This window comes from Arachis duranensis, chromosome 9 (assembly GCF_000817695.3).
Source record: "Arachis duranensis cultivar V14167 chromosome 9, aradu.V14167.gnm2.J7QH, whole genome shotgun sequence".
Taxonomy (NCBI): Eukaryota; Viridiplantae; Streptophyta; class Magnoliopsida; order Fabales; family Fabaceae; genus Arachis; species Arachis duranensis.
The window spans coordinates 45881736-45899356 of record NC_029780.3 but is presented as its reverse complement, the minus strand read 5'-3'; positions in this window follow the sequence as shown (position 1 = coordinate 45899356).

Below are 17621 nucleotides of genomic sequence, written 5' to 3'. Positions count from 1 at the left end.
GAGCATGAGGAAGTCCCTCATCAAGAAATCCATGAGATGTCTCAAGGGATGCATTTTCCTCCAAACAACTTGATAAACCACTATTTTATGGTTGATATTGTGTTTAATTAAGTGGTTTTTATCAAGCCTTTGCACACTTATTCATACTATTTGCATGGTTTTACAATTCCTTCCCAGAATTTTTTCTATGATTGAAAACTTGCTTCCTAGAGTCTTTAATTCGTGTATTTTAATCATCTATTATTATCATTCGATGCCTTGATATGTGTGTTAAGTGATTTCAGAGATTACAGGGCAGGAATGGCTTAGAGGATGGAAAGGAAGCATGCAAAAGTGAAAGGAATACAAGAAGTTGGAGAAATTACAAAGTTGTCAGCCTGACCTCTTCGCACTCAAACGGTCATAACTTGCGCTATAGAGGTCCAAATTATGCGATTCTAGTTGCGTTGGAAAGCTAACATCCAGGGCTTTGATTTGATATATAATTTGCCATAGTGGCCATATAGCTAGGCGATGCGAACACGTGCTCCACGTGGACGCATCGCAGTGACAAAAATCAGCGTGTTTGATTTCATAACCAGCGAATTATGGGTTGTTTTTGACCCAGTTCTTGACCCAGAAAACACAGATTAGAGGGTATAAAGTGGGGGAATGCATCCATTCAACATCATTCATTCATAATTCACACTTTTCATAGTTTAGATGTAGTTTTTAGAGAGGGAGGTTCTCTCCTCTCTCTTAGGATTTAGGATTAGGAGTAGGATTTCTTTTAAGATTAGGATTTCTTCTTCTTCATCACAGGTTCAGTGTTCTTTTTATTTATTTTCTCTTTTATTTGTTTATGAACTTTTCATGTTAGGATTTTCTTAATTAATATAATTTGAGGTATTTCAGACTCATGATTGCTTTCTTCTATTTATTATATAAATAATTTAGATTTTTCTCTTTTGGCTTTGGTTGATTAATTGGTAACTCTTGAGTTCTCAAACTCGTGATTGATAATTACTATCTTTGCTGATTAATTTAGATTCCTATAACTCTAGTCATTCCTCAGGAGTTGACTAGGACTTTAGGTGTTAAATTGATTTTTCCACTTAACTTACCTTCATAGTTAGAGGTTGACTTAGTGGGAGCAAAAATATAATTCTCATCACCATTGATAAGGATAACTAGGATAGGACTTCCAGTTTTCATATCTTGCCAAGAGTTTTATTAGCTATTGATTTATTAATTCTTGCAATCTATTTCTCCTATTCAAAACCCTTTCAAAACCCAAAATACTGTTTTCTATAATCAATAATAAATCATACTTCCCTGCAATTCCTTGAGAAGACGACCCGAGGTTTGAATACTTCGGTTAATTATTTTTACTGGGTTTGTTACTTGTGACAACCAAACGTTTGTAAGAATGGAATTCTTGTCGGTCTAGAAGCTATACTTACAACGAGAATTTATTTGTGAAAATTCTAGATTGCGCGAGAGTTTCTGTTCCGAGGGTTACCTGAAACTGTGGGTCGATCTCAGACGAGACCTTCTGTGCTGGTCGGTGCTGTTATGTCCGACTTGGTGATGGTGCTGATCCTTCGTCCCCGGAGGGTGGGGGGTAGCTGCAAGGGACTCCGATGCTTAAGTTAGCAAGGTTCTTAAGCAGGTATTGACTAGAATCAGAGTATGAGTTATACCTTGGTGCTCCAGTGTATTTATAGTGATGAGGCGTGACCTTTTTAGATAAGATAAGTTAGTTATCTTATCTTATCTTACCTTCTAGGTGAGGTAAGCTTATCTTTCATGGGAATCGCCCTTCCCTCTGTAGGCTTGGGCTGCTTTAGGATTTGGGGCGTGTTCCTCTATTTGGACCCTTCTTTGGGCTTTTCTGGTGACTTGGCCGAGCTCTTTGGAAAGAGGTCGGGTTGTCCTGACCTGAAGAGGTCGATTGCTTTGTCTGTAGAACATCCCGGGTCAGACAACTTGATCCAGGGTATGAACAATGCCCCTGCTCGAGCTCGGTCTTTATCTAGAGGTCGAGTCTTGGTCTTCGAGCCTGCTCGGGTAAAGCCGAACTCGAGCATTTTGTCGCTTTATCTTTGTAGAGCTCCTTTTTGAATGTGGAACGTTTCTGCTTCTTTAAGCGTGCGCTTTTGCAGTAGCGCTCTAGCTTTGGAAACGTGCGAGGGTTTAATACCCTCATTAATGGGCTTTTAATGCTCCGCTTTCTCTGGGTCTCTTTATTTTTAAACTTCGTATTTAAAAAATGGTTTCTCTTCTTCGTAACCTTCTTTCTCTCTTTTCTGTTTTCTCTGTGATTTTCTCATTTCCTTCTGCGACGTTTGCTTGGTGATTGTTTGGTGTTGTTCTTGGAGAGCGATTTTGGTTTCCTTCTTTCTTCACCTTCTTCAGCGCCTCCTCTTTTCCTCAGGTTGGTTCTTTTCCCTGCTTCTTTATTTGCTTTGGAATGTGATTCTTCAATAAAGTTTCGATTTTGCCTGTATCTATGTTGGAAAGCTTGAATCTTTTCATATTGCCATGCTTGACTGCCGTTATAATGTACGTGTTCTGGTCCTCTTTTCGCCCTTCTGTTTAGTGTCTCTAGGGTTTTGCATGTTGCCGCTGCTTGAAAAAGGTTGCTCCTTTAGTGGTTTTAGGTTCTGTTGATAGTTTCTCTTTTGATGAAGATGATGTTTTCTTGATGATTTCTGCTTCGGTTGTTGTTTCTGGTTTGAAAGGGAAGGATTGTTGCTGGGGTGTGAATCTTGTAAATCTTCTTGGGTTCTTGTATTGTGGCTGCCCCCCAAATGGTGCCCTAGGATTTTTAGTGTAAGTCCTGGGGACTCCTTTTGTTGCTTGTAATGCACTGGGTTGTGTAGTCAAGTTGTTTTGCTGCTGTCCGAGATGTGTTTTAGTAATCCGATATTCTTTTCTTTGTTGTAGGACTAGTTGGTTTTATGGCTTCTCCGCAAGAATATTGTTGAGACGTCTTCCCAAGTCCCTGAGGGCATGGCCGATTGGGTGGATTCCATGGTTTTTCTATGTCCTTCAGTGGTGGATTCTGACTTCTGTAGAAAGCTGCGAAAACACCATAGGTTTTCTGGTAGTGGTGCCCAGGAAAGGAATTACGAGCTGGTAGCGCCTGATTCCAATGAGAGAGTTTGTTTTTCTACTTCAGTTGAGGGGGAGCGTCCCTATTTTTATGCTTATGAATACTTCTTTAGTCTATTGTACATTACTTTTCCTTTTTCCGCTTTTGAGACCGACTTGTTGTGGTCTTGTAACATTGCTCCATCCCAGCTTCATCCCAATTCGTGGGGTTTTATAAAAAATTTTCAGCTGTTGTGCCAAGAGTTAGGCATCAAGCCTTCTCTAACTCTTTTCCTCTATTTGTTTGTTTCGGCCAAGCCTGTGGCCTCTTCAAAAAAGAAAGCTTCTTGGGTTTCCTTTAGATCTGCTCAAGGGCACAAAGTCTTTGCCATGTATGATGAGTCCTTTAAGGACTTTAAAAACTATTTCTTTAAAGTTCGAGCTGTTGAGGGGGTTCGCCCCTTTTTTCTTGATGAAAATGATGAACCTGCTTTTCCTCTTGAGTGGCAAAAGAATGTCATGGTGTCTCAGTATACTTGGGAGATGTTGGACGGGGTCAAACAGGCCTTTGTGAGTGTATTGGAGGATATTTGGGGGGAGCCTCCGCATCTGGATACTAAGAAATTTCTGGGGGACCCATCTTTGGTCCGAAAAGTGTTGGGTATTGACTGACGTGTTATTTTATTCTATTTTACCTCTGTGATCTATGACTTTTGTTTGTTGATTCTGTCTTTTCTGTTTTTCAGAAATGTCAAAAAACAACGACTCCATGAAGACTTTCAAAAAATCCAGGAAGGCAGCCGCTGCACAAAACATCTCGGTCAAGGCGGCTGGGGAAGGGCCTTCTCAAACCATCATGAAACCACCCATGCCGAGTTCCCTCGGGCCGAGGAGGGTGATCCCTACTCCTCGGGTTCGCCTGGCAGATCATCCACAAACTTCTACTGGTGCTCCTTCCTTGAAAAAGCAAAAAACATCTGAGCCCTTTAACTTGGATGCCCCGGATTTTGATGCTGTCGAGTTTGTCAACCAGCAAATTGCCCTTTATGATGCATTTTCCATGGATGATGTGTCCCTTCTTCAGCACCTAGATTTCATCACCAAAAGTAGTGTGAAGATGGCACATATGGGTGCGGCTATTTTCCGAACTGCTCAGGGTATCCCAATTCATGCTACGAAATCCTTCATGGAAGAGGCTAAATCGGAGTTTGATCGGATCAAGGGTCTGAAGGAGGAGTTGGAGGTGAAGTTGGCAAAGGTAGAAAAGGAATTGGAGGGTGAGAAGGCTAGCTCTATCGCCTTGGCGGCTTCCTTGAAGTTGGCTGAGGACATGGCATTGAAGCACAAGGATAGCTATGTCTCAACTTATAGGGAGTTGGTGCATCTCCGAGATGACTTAGAAACTGCTCGGATTGATTATGCTGAGCTCTAGGGTCACCTTGTAGGTAGCGTGACTGCCGCCTATGAGAACCTGAGGGAGCAGGTCCAGATTATTGCCCCTGATGCCGATTTGACCCTCTTTAGTCTTGATAATGTAGTAAAAGATGGCAAGATTGTCCTGGATGATCCTGATGATGACGTTGAGCCTCTTCCTGCGCCTTCTCTTAAAGCTTCTGCTATGCCGGTCACTTCAGCCCCCTTGACCGTAGTTGAGTCAGATCCTGATTGTTAGATCTTGAGTCGAGGCGACGGGACAGTGGATGCGGTGCCTCTCCAGACTCGTCCTCCTTCACCTCATGTTGATGCCGCTAGTAAGGGACCTCCGAATTCTCTTTAATTATCTTTGGTATATTTTGGCATAGCCCGGCCTGTGGGCTTTTGAACTTCTTATTTTGTAAAGCATGCTCCTGACTTCGGTACTTCTTTAGTTGCTTTGCTTAGCAACTTTATTTTCGTTAAACAAAATAGTCTCCGAACTCTTGGGCTTGACTCTGATGGCTTCTTGAGTGCATTCATTACTATGGCTTGTGTTTGGATTGGACCTTTCTTTGCTTTATGTTTGTAGCCCGACTTCTGTTAAGGCTGAATCCACCTTGTATGTTAGTCTTCTTTCTTTGTCCTGAAGTTATATTTAGCAATCCATTTCGGTTGGACCCTTTGTGAGGTCTCTATTAGGATTTGCTTTTTAAGGTTTTCGGGTGGCCATTTTTATCATGTCGAGCTCTTTACGAGTTATTTCTTGGACCTTGTTCAAGTCTCTTTCAGGGATTACTTTATAACTCTTTTTTGTTTGTGCCAACTTCGTCATGTCGGGTTCCTCTGAGTTATTTCTGTAGCTTTATCTTTTCGGGCCGACTTCGTCACATCGGGCCCTGTCGAGTTACCTGATAATCCTCTTTTTTGGACCTTGTTTTGGGTCTCTTTCAGGGATTATCTTTTGTAACTTCATCTTTCTCGGCCGACTTTGTCACGTCGGGCCCTGTCGAGTTACTCGATAATCCTCTTTTTTGGACCTTGTTTTAGGTCTCTTTCAGGGATTATCTTTTGTAACTTTATCTTTTTGGGCCGAATTTGTCACGTCGGGCCCTGTCGAGTTACTTGATAATCCTCTTTTTTGGACCTTGTTTTAGGTCTCTTTCAGGGATTATCTTTTGTAACTTTATCTTTCTGAGCCGACTTTGTCACATCGGGCCATGTCGAGTTACTTGATAATCCTCTTTTTTGGACCTTGTTTTAGATCTCTTTCAGGAATTATCTTTTGTAACTTTTTGTAGGAGTCCGACTTCGCCATGTCAGGCTCTTCGAAGTTATAGTAATCCTCTTTTATAGGGCTGGCCAGACCTCTTTCCAGGGCTTTACTTATAACTTGGGTTGTTGTGGCTGGTCTGACTTTTTGTGCCGGCCAGTCTTTAAGTTATTTTATAGCAATTCATTTTATTAGGTCCTCGTTAGGTCCCTTCTATGGATCACTTTCTATAACTTCTTGCATTATTCTGTTTTCATCTTTTTCGATTTTGTAGAATTTGGGTTTTTAGCCCTCATTTTATGGTGATCATGCAGTGAATTCGATTTTCACTTTTTTTGTCGATCTGTAGCTTTACAATCGGGCGATGAATATTTTCAGAATAATACGACTTGAGTGTTTGTAGAGAATCTGAACAAATTTTATTAAAAGAAAATGCAAATATACATGAGGAGTTAATTTCCTAAGTCGGGTGATTTGTAGGTCTTAGCGGGGCACCTCGTTAAAAAACTTTTTTTTTTCAAGAAAAAGAGTGTGCCTTGTCCAAGATCTTTTATTATCCCTAGCTATAGTACCTTCTTAGGTTGCAGGCATGCCATGATCTAGGAAGCTCTCGCATGTCGAGTTCGAAAAGCCTGTAGTAACCCTTTCCCAGTACTTCTATGACTTGGAAGGGTCCTATCCAGTTTGCTGCCAGCTTTCCTTCTCTAGGTCAAGTTGTTCCTATATCGTTTTGGATTAGGATGAGGTCATTTTCAGCAAAGGCATGCTGTATTACCTTTCGGTTGTATCTGGAGGCCATTCGTCGTTTCAGCGCCTCTTCCCTTATCTGAGCTTTTTCTCGGATTTCTAGAAGTAAGTCGAGCTCTTCCCTTTCAAGTTGGGAATTGGCTTTTTCGCTAAAATGGATTACTCTGGGTGATCCTTCTTTGACCTCCACTGGGATCATTGCCTCCATTCCGTAAGCTAATCGGAAAGGTGACTCTTTTCTCGTGGAATGTGGAGTCGTTTGATATGCCCATAGGACTTGTGGGAGCTCTTCAGCCCAGGCTCCCTTTGCTCCTGTAATCTCCGTTTTAACCATGCTAATACAACTTTGTTAGCAGCTTCAGCTTGCCCATTGGCTTGGGGGTGCTCAACAGAGGTGAATTGTTGTTTTATATTCAGGTCGGCCGCTAGTTTTCTGAAGCCTGCGTCTGTGAACTGGGTACCATTGTCTGTAGTGATGGAGTATGGAACTCTGAACCTTGTGACGATGTTTCTATATAGGAATCTCCGACTTCTTTGAGCTGTGGCATTGGCTAGGGGTTCTGCCTCGATCCATTTTGTGAAGTAGTCTATTCCTACAATGAGGAATTTGACTTGTCCTGATCCTTAAGGAAAAGGTCCAAGGAGATCGAGTCCCCATTTTGCGAATGGCCAAGGTGATGTTACGCTGATGAGTTCCTCTAGCAGAGCGGTGTGGAAGCTGGCATGCTTTTGATATGGCGAACATGTCCTTACAAATTCTGTGGCTTCTTTTTATAGAGTTGGCAAATAGAATCCTGCCCAAAGTACTTTTTTGGCGAGTGCTTGCGCTCCGAGCTGATTGCCACAAATGCCACTGTGTACTTCTTCTAAGATATCCTTAGTGTTGGAAGTCGGCACGCATTTTAGCAATGGTTTTGAAATCCCTCTTTTGTATAAAGTATTATTTATGATGGTGTAGTATTGTGCTTTCCGTTTTAACCTCTTTGCCTCTTTCTCATCTGTAGGGAGGGCTTCTGTTGTGAGGTAATTAATTATGGGGGTCATTCATCCCTGATCGCGACCTGTTATGGCTAGGACCTTTTATTTTTCTGAGATTGATGTATTCTGTAGAATTTCTTGGATAAGGCTTCTATTGTTGCCTCCTAGTTTGGTGCTGGCTAGTTTTGAGAGTGCATCGGCCCGGGCATTCTGTTCTCGGGGTATGTGTCAAATCTCGTACTCTCCGAGTTATCCGAGCTGTTCCCTGGTTTTGTCCAAGAACTTTTTCATAGTGGGATCTTTGGCTTGGTAGCTGCCTGTTATTTGTGAAGTGACTACCTATGAGTCGCTGAAGATGATAAGTTTTTGAGCTCCAACCTCCCTAGCCAGCTTCAAACCAGCTAGTAGTGCCTCATATTCCGCTTGATTGTTTGAGGCAGGGAACCCAAATTTGAGGGAGAGTTTGATCTGGGTCCCCTGGTCGCTTTCAATTATTATACCTGCGCCACTTCCCATTTTTTTGAGGAGCCATCCACGTATAGATTCCATTCTGCGGGGATTTCCGATTAGTCCGTAAATTCCGCAATAAAGTCGGTCAGATATTGAGATTTGATGGCCATCCGAGCTTCGTATTGAAGGTCGAATTAGGACAACTCGACTGCCCATTGCAAGATTTTTCCTGCCAAGTCTGTTTTCTGTAAGATTCCTTTTATGGGATGGTTGGTCCGAATTTTAATGGTGTGAGACTGGAAATATGGGCGAAGTCGTTGAGATGTTATTATGAGAGCGTAAGCGAATTTTTCTATTTTTTGGTAGTTTTGCTCGGACCCTTGTAACGCTTTGCTGATAAAGTATATGGTTTATATTGTGTTTAATGTAGTGGTTTTTATCAAGCCTTTGCACACGTATTCATACTATTTGCATGGTTTTACAATTCCTTCCCATAATTTGTTCTATGATTGAAAATTTGCTTCCTAGAGTCTTTAATTCGTGTATTTTAATCATCTATTATTATCATTCGATGACTTGATATGTGTCTTAAGTGATTTCAGAGATTACAGGGCAGGAATGGCTTAGAGGATGGAAAGGATGCATGCAAAAGTGGAAGGAATACAAGAAGTTGGAGAAATTGCAAAGTTGTCAGCCTGACCTCTTCACATTCAAACAGTCATAACTTTAGCTACAAAGGTCCAAATGTCGCGGTTCTAGTTGCGTTGGAAAGCTAACGTCCGGGGCTTCGATTTGATATATAATTTGTCATAGTAGATGTATATCTAGGTGACGCGAATGCGTGCTCCACACGGACGCATTGCAGTGACGAAAATCAGTGTGTTTGATTTTATAACCAGCGAATTCTGGGCTATTTTTGACCCAGTTCTCGGCCCAGAAAACACATATTAGAGGCTATAAAGTGGGGGAATACATCCATTCAACATCATTCATTCATAATTCACACTTTTCATAGTTTAGATGTAGTTTTTAGAGAGGGAGGTTCTCTCCTCTCTTTTAGGATTTTGGATTAGGATTACGACTTCTTTTAAGATTAGGATTTCTACTTCTTCATCACAGGTTCAATATTCTTTTTATTTATTTTCTCTTTTATTTGTTTATGAACTTTTCATGTTAGGATTTTCTTAATTTATATAATTTGAGGTATTTCAGACTCATGATTGCTTTCTTCTATTTATTATATAAATAATTTAGATTTTTCTCTTTTGGCTTTGGTTGATTAATTGGTAACTCTTGAGTTGTCTAATTCATCGTGATTGATAATTATTATCTTTGCTGATTAATTTAGATTCCTATAACTCTAGTCTTTCCTCAGGAGTTGACTAGGACTTTAGGTGTTAAATTGATTTGTCCACTTAACTTACCTTCATAGTTAGAGGTTGACTTAGTGGGAGCAAAAATATAATTCTCATCACCATTGATAAGGATAACTAGGATAGGACTTCCAGTTTTCATATCTTGCCAAGAGTTTTATTAGCTATTGATTTATTAATTCCTGCAATCTATTTCTCCTGTTCAAAACCCTTTCAAAACCCAAAATACTATTTTCTATAATCAATAATAAATCATTCTTCCCTGCAATTCCTTAAGAAGACGACCTGAGGTTTGAATACTTTGGTTAATTATTTTTACTGGGTTTGTTACTTGTGACAACCAAACGTTTGTAAGAAAGGAATTCTTGTCGGTCTAGAAGCTATACTTACAACGGAAATTTATTTGTGAAAATTCTAGATTGCACGAGAGTTTCGTTCTTCACAACTATTGGGAAAAATTCAATACCTCTTTGGGAGATTTGAGTTCCAAATATGGAGCAACTAAGGATGGAGCACCAAGAGCACTCCATTATTCTCCATGAAATTAGAGAGGATCAAATAGCCATGATGGAAGAGCAACAAAGGAAAGGAAGACACATAGAGGAGCTCAAGCGTTCCATTGGATCTTCAAGAGGAAGAACTAGCCGTCATCACTAAGGTAGACCCGTTCTTTGATTTTCTTGTTCTTATCTTTCTATTTTTTTGATTTATATACTTTATGTGTTATCTATGATTGTGTCTTCATTACATGATCATTAGTGTCTCGTATCTATGTCTTAAGGCTATGAATATCCTATGAATCCTTCCCCTTTCTTAAATGAAAAATGTGCCTAATTACAAAAGAACAAGAAGTACTTGAATTTCAAAATTTATCTTGAAATTAGTTTAATTATTTTGATGTGGTGGCAATACTTTTTGGCTCCTGAAAGAATGATGAAAAAAAGAGAAATGTTATTGATAATCTAAAAAATCATAAAATTGATTCTTGAAGCAAGAAAAAGCAGTGAATAACAAAGATTGTGAAAAAAATGGCAAAAAAGAATAAGAAAGAAAAAGAAAAAGCAAGCAGAAAAAGCCAATAGCCCTTTAAACCAAAAGGCAAGGGTAAAAGGGATCCAAGGCTTTGAGCATTAATGGATAGGAGGGCCCAATGAAATAAAATCCTGGCCTAAGCGGCTAAATCAAGCTGTCCCTAACCATGTGCTTGTGTCATGAAGGTCCAAGTGAAAAGCTTGAGGCTGAGTGATTAAAGTCGTGATCCAAAGCAGAAAGAGTTTGCTTAAGAACTCTGGACACCTCTAACTGGGGACTTTAGCAAAGCTAAGTCACAATCTGAAAAGGTTCACCTAGTTATGTGTCTGTGGCATTTATGTATCCAGTGGTAATACTAGAAAATAAAGTGCTTAGGGTCACGGCTAAGACTTATAAAGCAGCAGTGTTCAAGAATCAACATACTAAACTAGGAGAATCAATAACACTATCTTAATTCTGAATTCCTAGAGATGCCAATCATTCTAAACTTCAAAGGATAAAGTGAGATGCCAAAACTGTTCAGAAGCAAAAAGCTACAAGCCCCGCTCATCTGATTGGGACTAAGTTTCATTGATATTGTGAGATTCATTGTATATTCTCTTCTTTTTATTCTATTTTTGTTTTCAGATGCTTGGGGACAAGCATTAATTTAAGTTTGGTGTTGTGATGAGTGGATAATTTATACGCTTTTTGGCATTCTTTTTAGGTAGTTTTTAGTATGATTTAGTTAGTTTTTAGTATATAATTGTTAGTTTTTATGCAAAAATCAGATTTCTGGACTTTACTATGAGTTTGTGTACTTTTCTGTGATTTCAGGTATTTTCTGGCTGAAATTGAGGGATCTGAGCAAAAATCTGATTCAGAGGCTGAAAAAGGACTGCAGATGGTGTTGGATTCTGACCTCCCTACACTCGATATGGATTTTCTGGAGCTACAGAAGCCCAATTGGCGCGCTCTTAATTGCGTTGGAAAGTAGACATCTTGGGCTTTCCAACCATATATAATAGTTCATACTTTGCCCGAGATTTGATGGCCCAAATTGGCATCAAAACGCCGTTCAAAGACCCTTTTCTGGCGTTAAACGCCAGAACTGGCATAAAAGCTGGAGTTAAATACCCAAACTAGCACCAGAGCTGGTGTTTAACTCTAAGAAAAGCCCATGCACGTGAAAGCTTCAATGCTCAGTGCAAGCACACACTAAGTGGGCCCTGGAGGTGGATTTCTGCATCAATTACTTATTTCTGTAAACCCTAGGTTACTAGTTCATTATAAATAGGACCTTTTACTATTGTATTTTCATCTTTTGATCATCTTTGATCTTGGGATCAGGTCTTTGAACTCTTTTTTGATTGTTTCATTATAAATAGGTTACTAGTTCGTTATAAATAGGACCTTGTTCTTATGTATTTTCAATGATGGAGTTTCTACACCTCATAGATTAAGGTGTGGAGCTATGTTGTTCCTCATGAATTAATGCAAAGTACTATTATTCTTCTATTCAATTCAAGCTTATTCTTATTCTAAGATATTCACTCGTACTTCAACCTGATGAATGTGATGATCCGTGACACTCATCATCATTCTCACTTATGAACGCGTGCTTGACAACCACTTCCGTTCTATTTGCAATAGCTTGAGTGTGTATCTCTTGGCCTCATGATCCACGACGCATGGTTGCCTCTCGTTACAATAGAGCCTTCCATTCCGTGAGATCAGAGTATTCGTGGTATAAGCTAGAATCAATTGGCAGCATTCTTGAGATCTAGAAAGTCTAAACCTTGTCTGTGGTATTCTGAGTAGGATCTGGGATGGGATGACTGTGACGAGTTTCAAACTCGCGAGTGCTGGGAGCAATGACAGTGTCCAAAAGGATCAAGGGATCTTATTCCGACACGATCGGGAACCGACAAATGATTAGCCCTACATAACCCATAGACGGACCATTTTCACTGAGAGGACGGACGGTAGCCATTGACAACGGTGATCCCCCAACATACAGCTTGCCATGCAAAGCAGTATGCATGATTGGATGAGGACAATAGGAAAGCAGAGGCTCATAGGGAACAAAGTATCTCCATTTGGTTATCTGAAATTCCTACTAATGAATTACATAAGTATCTCTATCTTATTTTATGTCTTATTCATCTTTTAATTATTAAAAACCCATAACCATTTGAATCTGCCTGACTGAGATTTACAAGGTGACCATAGCTTGCTTCAAGCCGACAATCTTCGTGGGATCGACCCTTACTCACGTATGGTATTACTTGGACGACCCAATACACTTGCTGGTCAGCTGCACAGAGTTGTGAAGAAGTGTGAGAATCATGATTCCGTGTACCAAAGCTCCAAACTCACTCTCTCACTATGCTCCTTGATTGCTCATCTACATTCATTAATGGGAGTGCCTTGATCATATGAGCTTAGACAGAAGGCTATGTGGCTAATGGATTTATTCATAGTGGCCAACATGGCCTCCATCTTCTTGAACTCCTTTTGCATCTCTTCTTGCCTTTGGAGGTAAGAGCTAATAACTCATTGTTGTGCTAGCTTGAAGGCATGGAGAGAGTCATCCATTGGAGGTGGTGGTGGAAGAGAGGGTTTATTGTTTGGAAGGGAGAATTCATAATTGGAAGATGGTTCTTCTTAGTAAGGGTATGGAGATGGTGTATATAGAGGTGGTTCTTGGGAGTAGTTGTGTTGAAATCATGGTGGTTCATATGGTTCATATGGTTCGTAAGGTGGATGGTATGGTGGATATAGGTTAAGGTCATATGAAGGTATTTGGTGGTAGGGGGCTTGTGAGAATGGTGGTTCAAGATTACGTTGAGGAGGTGGTTCATGGGCATATGGTGGTGGTTGTTGACAACCGCAATGAGGATCACCATATCCATTAGATTGATATGCATTAGGAGTGGAATTGTACCTATAAGAAACCGGAGGAGGTTGTTGCCAAGAAGGGTGATCAATCCTTTGAGGTTCTTCCCATCTTTGATTGTTCCATCCTTGATGCATGTTGTCATTGTAGCTTCTATTTCCTACAACATAATTTAAACCAAACTCATAGCCAAAGTGGTGAGAATTCATAGTAGCAAATAAAAACAAAGGCTAATAAAAATAAGCAACAAAGTTCTAAAGCTAACAAAAACTAACAAATAAGCAAAAGGCAAACATATTCACAATAGCCAATAATATAACACCATTGCAATTTTCCGGCAACGGCACCATAAATTTGATGAGAAGAATTATTGTTGGTCTAGAATTTTCTCTTATAGAAATAGAACTTCATTGGAAGCATAGCTCCAAACTAACAAATAACTCTCAAATCAAATTTAAATTATTTTGGTTATCACAAGTACAAACCCCAATAAAAATTAATCGAAGTATTTAAACCTCGGGTCGTCTCACAAGGAATTGCAATGAAGTGTTTAATTATTGGCTATGAAGGAATAAGGGGGTTTGATTTATAATTGGCAAGAAAAATAAATGACAAGAAAGTAAAATGTTAAGAACTAATAAAATAAAGAGAAGGAACTCTTGCTAGACATAGGTAATTGAGATCACCATCCTTGTCTACAAACCATATATTGACAATTATGAGGGACCAACCCATTAAGTCTACTCTTATGCTTGAAGTAAGTATAATGTCTACCTCAACACATTAAGTACGTTAAATAGACTTGATCAACATTAATTCATAAGTCCTAACCTAGCTGCTAATTAACTTAGTAGTAGGCTATAGTCAATGGTTATCAAATTGACCACTAAGGATTCTCAAAACACCAATTCAATGAGACCCAATGACTCAAGGTCACTCAATTCCCTTATCATAGTCCAAGAGTAAGAAAACTACTAAAAAAAAACTAGTGTAAACATCAAACACCTGAAGTGCAATAAAAGTAAACATCACAAAATGCAAGAATGAACAAAACCCATAACTAACATAAGCAAGAAATCAACAATAGCAATGAAGATAAACATAAAAGAAGACATGGAAATATAAAATTGCATTAGAAGAAATCAAGATCCAACAATGGTTCATCAACATAAAAGAGAGCAAAATAAGAAATTAACAAGAGAAGTGACTAAACTAAAATTCTAGAACAAATAAAAGTAAAGGGAAACTAAAATGAAACAAGATTAAAATCTAGATCAACAAAGGAAATGGAAGTACCTTTAAATCTAGAGAGAGGAGAGAGCCTCTCTCTCTAGAATTCTACCCTAAAACCTGATGGAAACTACAAATTAACACTACTTGGTTCATCCCCCTTCAATCTTTGGGTTCAATAGCATCCTAAATGAGTTGGACTGGGTCTAAAATGAGCTAGAAATTACTGGCCACGAGTTGCTTAAGATGGCCCACGCTGATCCTGCGACATGCACGCATGGGTGACACGTGCACGTCGCCTAAATGCCAGAAAATTATGGCAAAGTTTATAACATTTTGAAACCCCGGATGTTAGCTTTCTAATGCAACTAGAACCACCTCATTTTGACCTTTGTAGCCCAAGTTATGATCGATTTAGTACAAAGAGGTCAGGATTGACAGCTTTGCAATTCCTTCATTTCTTCATGAGTTCTCCATTTTTACATGATTTTTCTTCATTCCTTTAATCCAATCTTTGTCTTCAAAACCTTAAATCACTCAAACAAATATATTAAGGCATCGAATGAAATTAAAGTGAATTGAAATTAGCAATTTTAGGGCCTAAAAAGCATGTTTTTACACTTAAGCACAAATTTAAGGAGAATTACAAAACCATGCTATTTTATTGAATAAATGTGGGAAAAGTTTATAAAATCCGCTAAATTAAGCACAAAATAAACCACAAAATTAGTGTTTATCAGACACCCTAGTTTTATTTGCCATTCTCATGAAATTTGAAATTTCTTTTGCTTATCTCATGATGCATCACATGTATGACTATATCAAGAGTGACAAAAATCATGCTCTTCCATATGGCATGTTTTTAACCTGTATATTTGAATACTTTGGTGTTGATCTAAACAATGAGACCTATGAAAATAGAAACTCTTACTTGAAAGGCGGCGGTGTAGTTAAGCAACAAAAGAAAGGAACTACCAAATCTGAAAGAGTGGTTATTAATGAAGAAGATGACCTTGATGACATCCATAAGTCTGCAGCTAGAACTTTTGCCTCCTCAAGCCAAATGGATCTACTCACTGGAGTTGTTAAAGATGTGCTACAAGAGTACATCAACCTGTCTAAGAACCTGATCACCTTAAGAAATCAAGAAAGAAAGCTTGTTGTCCAGAATGAAAATGCATTAAGGAAAACCAAAGATCGGGTTGAAGTGCTTCTTAAGTACGTGGACAACTTGAATGAAGATGAACATGTGCCATCTAACCATGAAGATGAAAAGCCTCTAGGAACTGAGGATGAAGGCTCGGATGTCTAGGATGTCTCATGCTACCGCCTCTGCATCATTTTAGTTTCTGTTTAATGACTTTTATGAGATTATTTTTAGTATTTCTCTTGTTATTGATCTATAGATGATTGAAATAACTAACTTATAGTACTTTGATATTATTTTGATGCTATTTTAAACTTAAGCTTCTAACCTATCTTTTTTGTAGGATTATCTTTTATCCTCCTTGTTGACAAAAGAGGGAGTGAAAGATTGATAAATTATTCATATTATTAGATGGTTGAATGGTTGAATATTTTGTGTAGTTGAATATTTTTTTAGATGATGGGTGTATGAAGGTGAATGTTTTTAAATGTTTTAATAAACTTTATTAAATAATTCATAATCATGCATGTAAAGCACACACTTTGGTTTGTCTAATTGAAATTTTGAGTTTCAGTTATCTTCACAAGTCCATCAAGTAGGAGCATTCATTAGAAAAGAAAGGGAAAGATCTTCATGTAATTCAAATTGGCATGATCAAAGAGAAGTCTCTAATCTTCACTCTATTTCAATCCCTTTAGGTCCTTTACAAATTATGTTTGTCGTCGAGGAAGAGATTGTTGAGTTTAGAAAATAATTTCATTATTGATCATGACAAACATATAAGCATTTGGTTGGGTTAAAAATCCAAAAGTTGTTCGATGAGTATTTTAATATTCTAGGCCTAAGTTAGTCTATGTTTGAGAAGCCCAAATGCTAACAAGGCCAATATCATGGCTTATTACATGATGAAAAACTCTTGCTATGCTATTGAAGCTTTACCCAAAATTAGTAAAGTAAATCAAAGAAAAAGTGGCTCACTTTTTTATGGCTATAAAATGTTTCATCAAACAAGCTTTGGAGGGAAAAATCAATCAATGGAGCCAAGAATCAAATCAAAATGCTAATTTGGTTCAAAAGAAAAATATTTTGATGTGTTACCATTCTTGTGCATGAAAATAGCTTGTTGAAGCTACCACATTTCTGTTGCATCTATTCGGGAAAGAAGAAGAAAACATTGATCTCTTCTTCTAAATCAAATGAAAGGCTAGAAATGTAACTTGGATCTAATTCTTGAATCAATGGTGCAGATTATTAAAAGCAAAAGAAAAGGAAGAAAAAGGAGCAGCTAACATAGAGACCAAGCTACCTCTTCAAGCCATGATTCTTGCTGCTGCTGCCTATCTTCTCTGCAGCTTTACGCATACTCTACTCTAAGTAGTGGCATTTAGCGCCACCAAACAGAATGCTTTTCACACTTTTAGGGCATCTAGCGCTAAATATTGGATAGTGGCATTTAGCGCCACCTTCACAGAACCTTGCACACATTACGAGGCCCTCGGCACTAAACGCTGAGTTGTGGCATTTAGCACTATCTTCACAGATTATTGGAACACATTTCAAGACTTATGGCACTTGGCGTTTAGCGCCAGCTTGACAGCAATCATTTTTCTCCCTTTTTTTCGCATAAACTCTGTCAAACTCACCCAAATTTTACTTGTAATTAACAAAATAACAATACAACTCAAAGTAGCATTTATGCTGGTCTAAGATACCAAAATCTCATAAAAACTCGACAAATCCACATCTAAATTAAGAAAGGGAGGCAAGGAGAATTCACTAAAGATAGTGAAGGTTTATGGAGATATAAAGGTAAGATGTGTGTGCCGAACATTGGGTGTTTGAGATAGGAGTTATTGATTGAAGCTTATAACATCGAATTCTCTATTCATCCAAGAAGTACGAAGATGTATCACAATTTCAGAAAAATGTTTTGATGGCCTGGAATGAAGGAGGATGTTGCTACACTTGTATCTAAGTGTCTAACATGTCAGAAGGTGTAGATAGAGCACCAAAGACCGTCAGGAG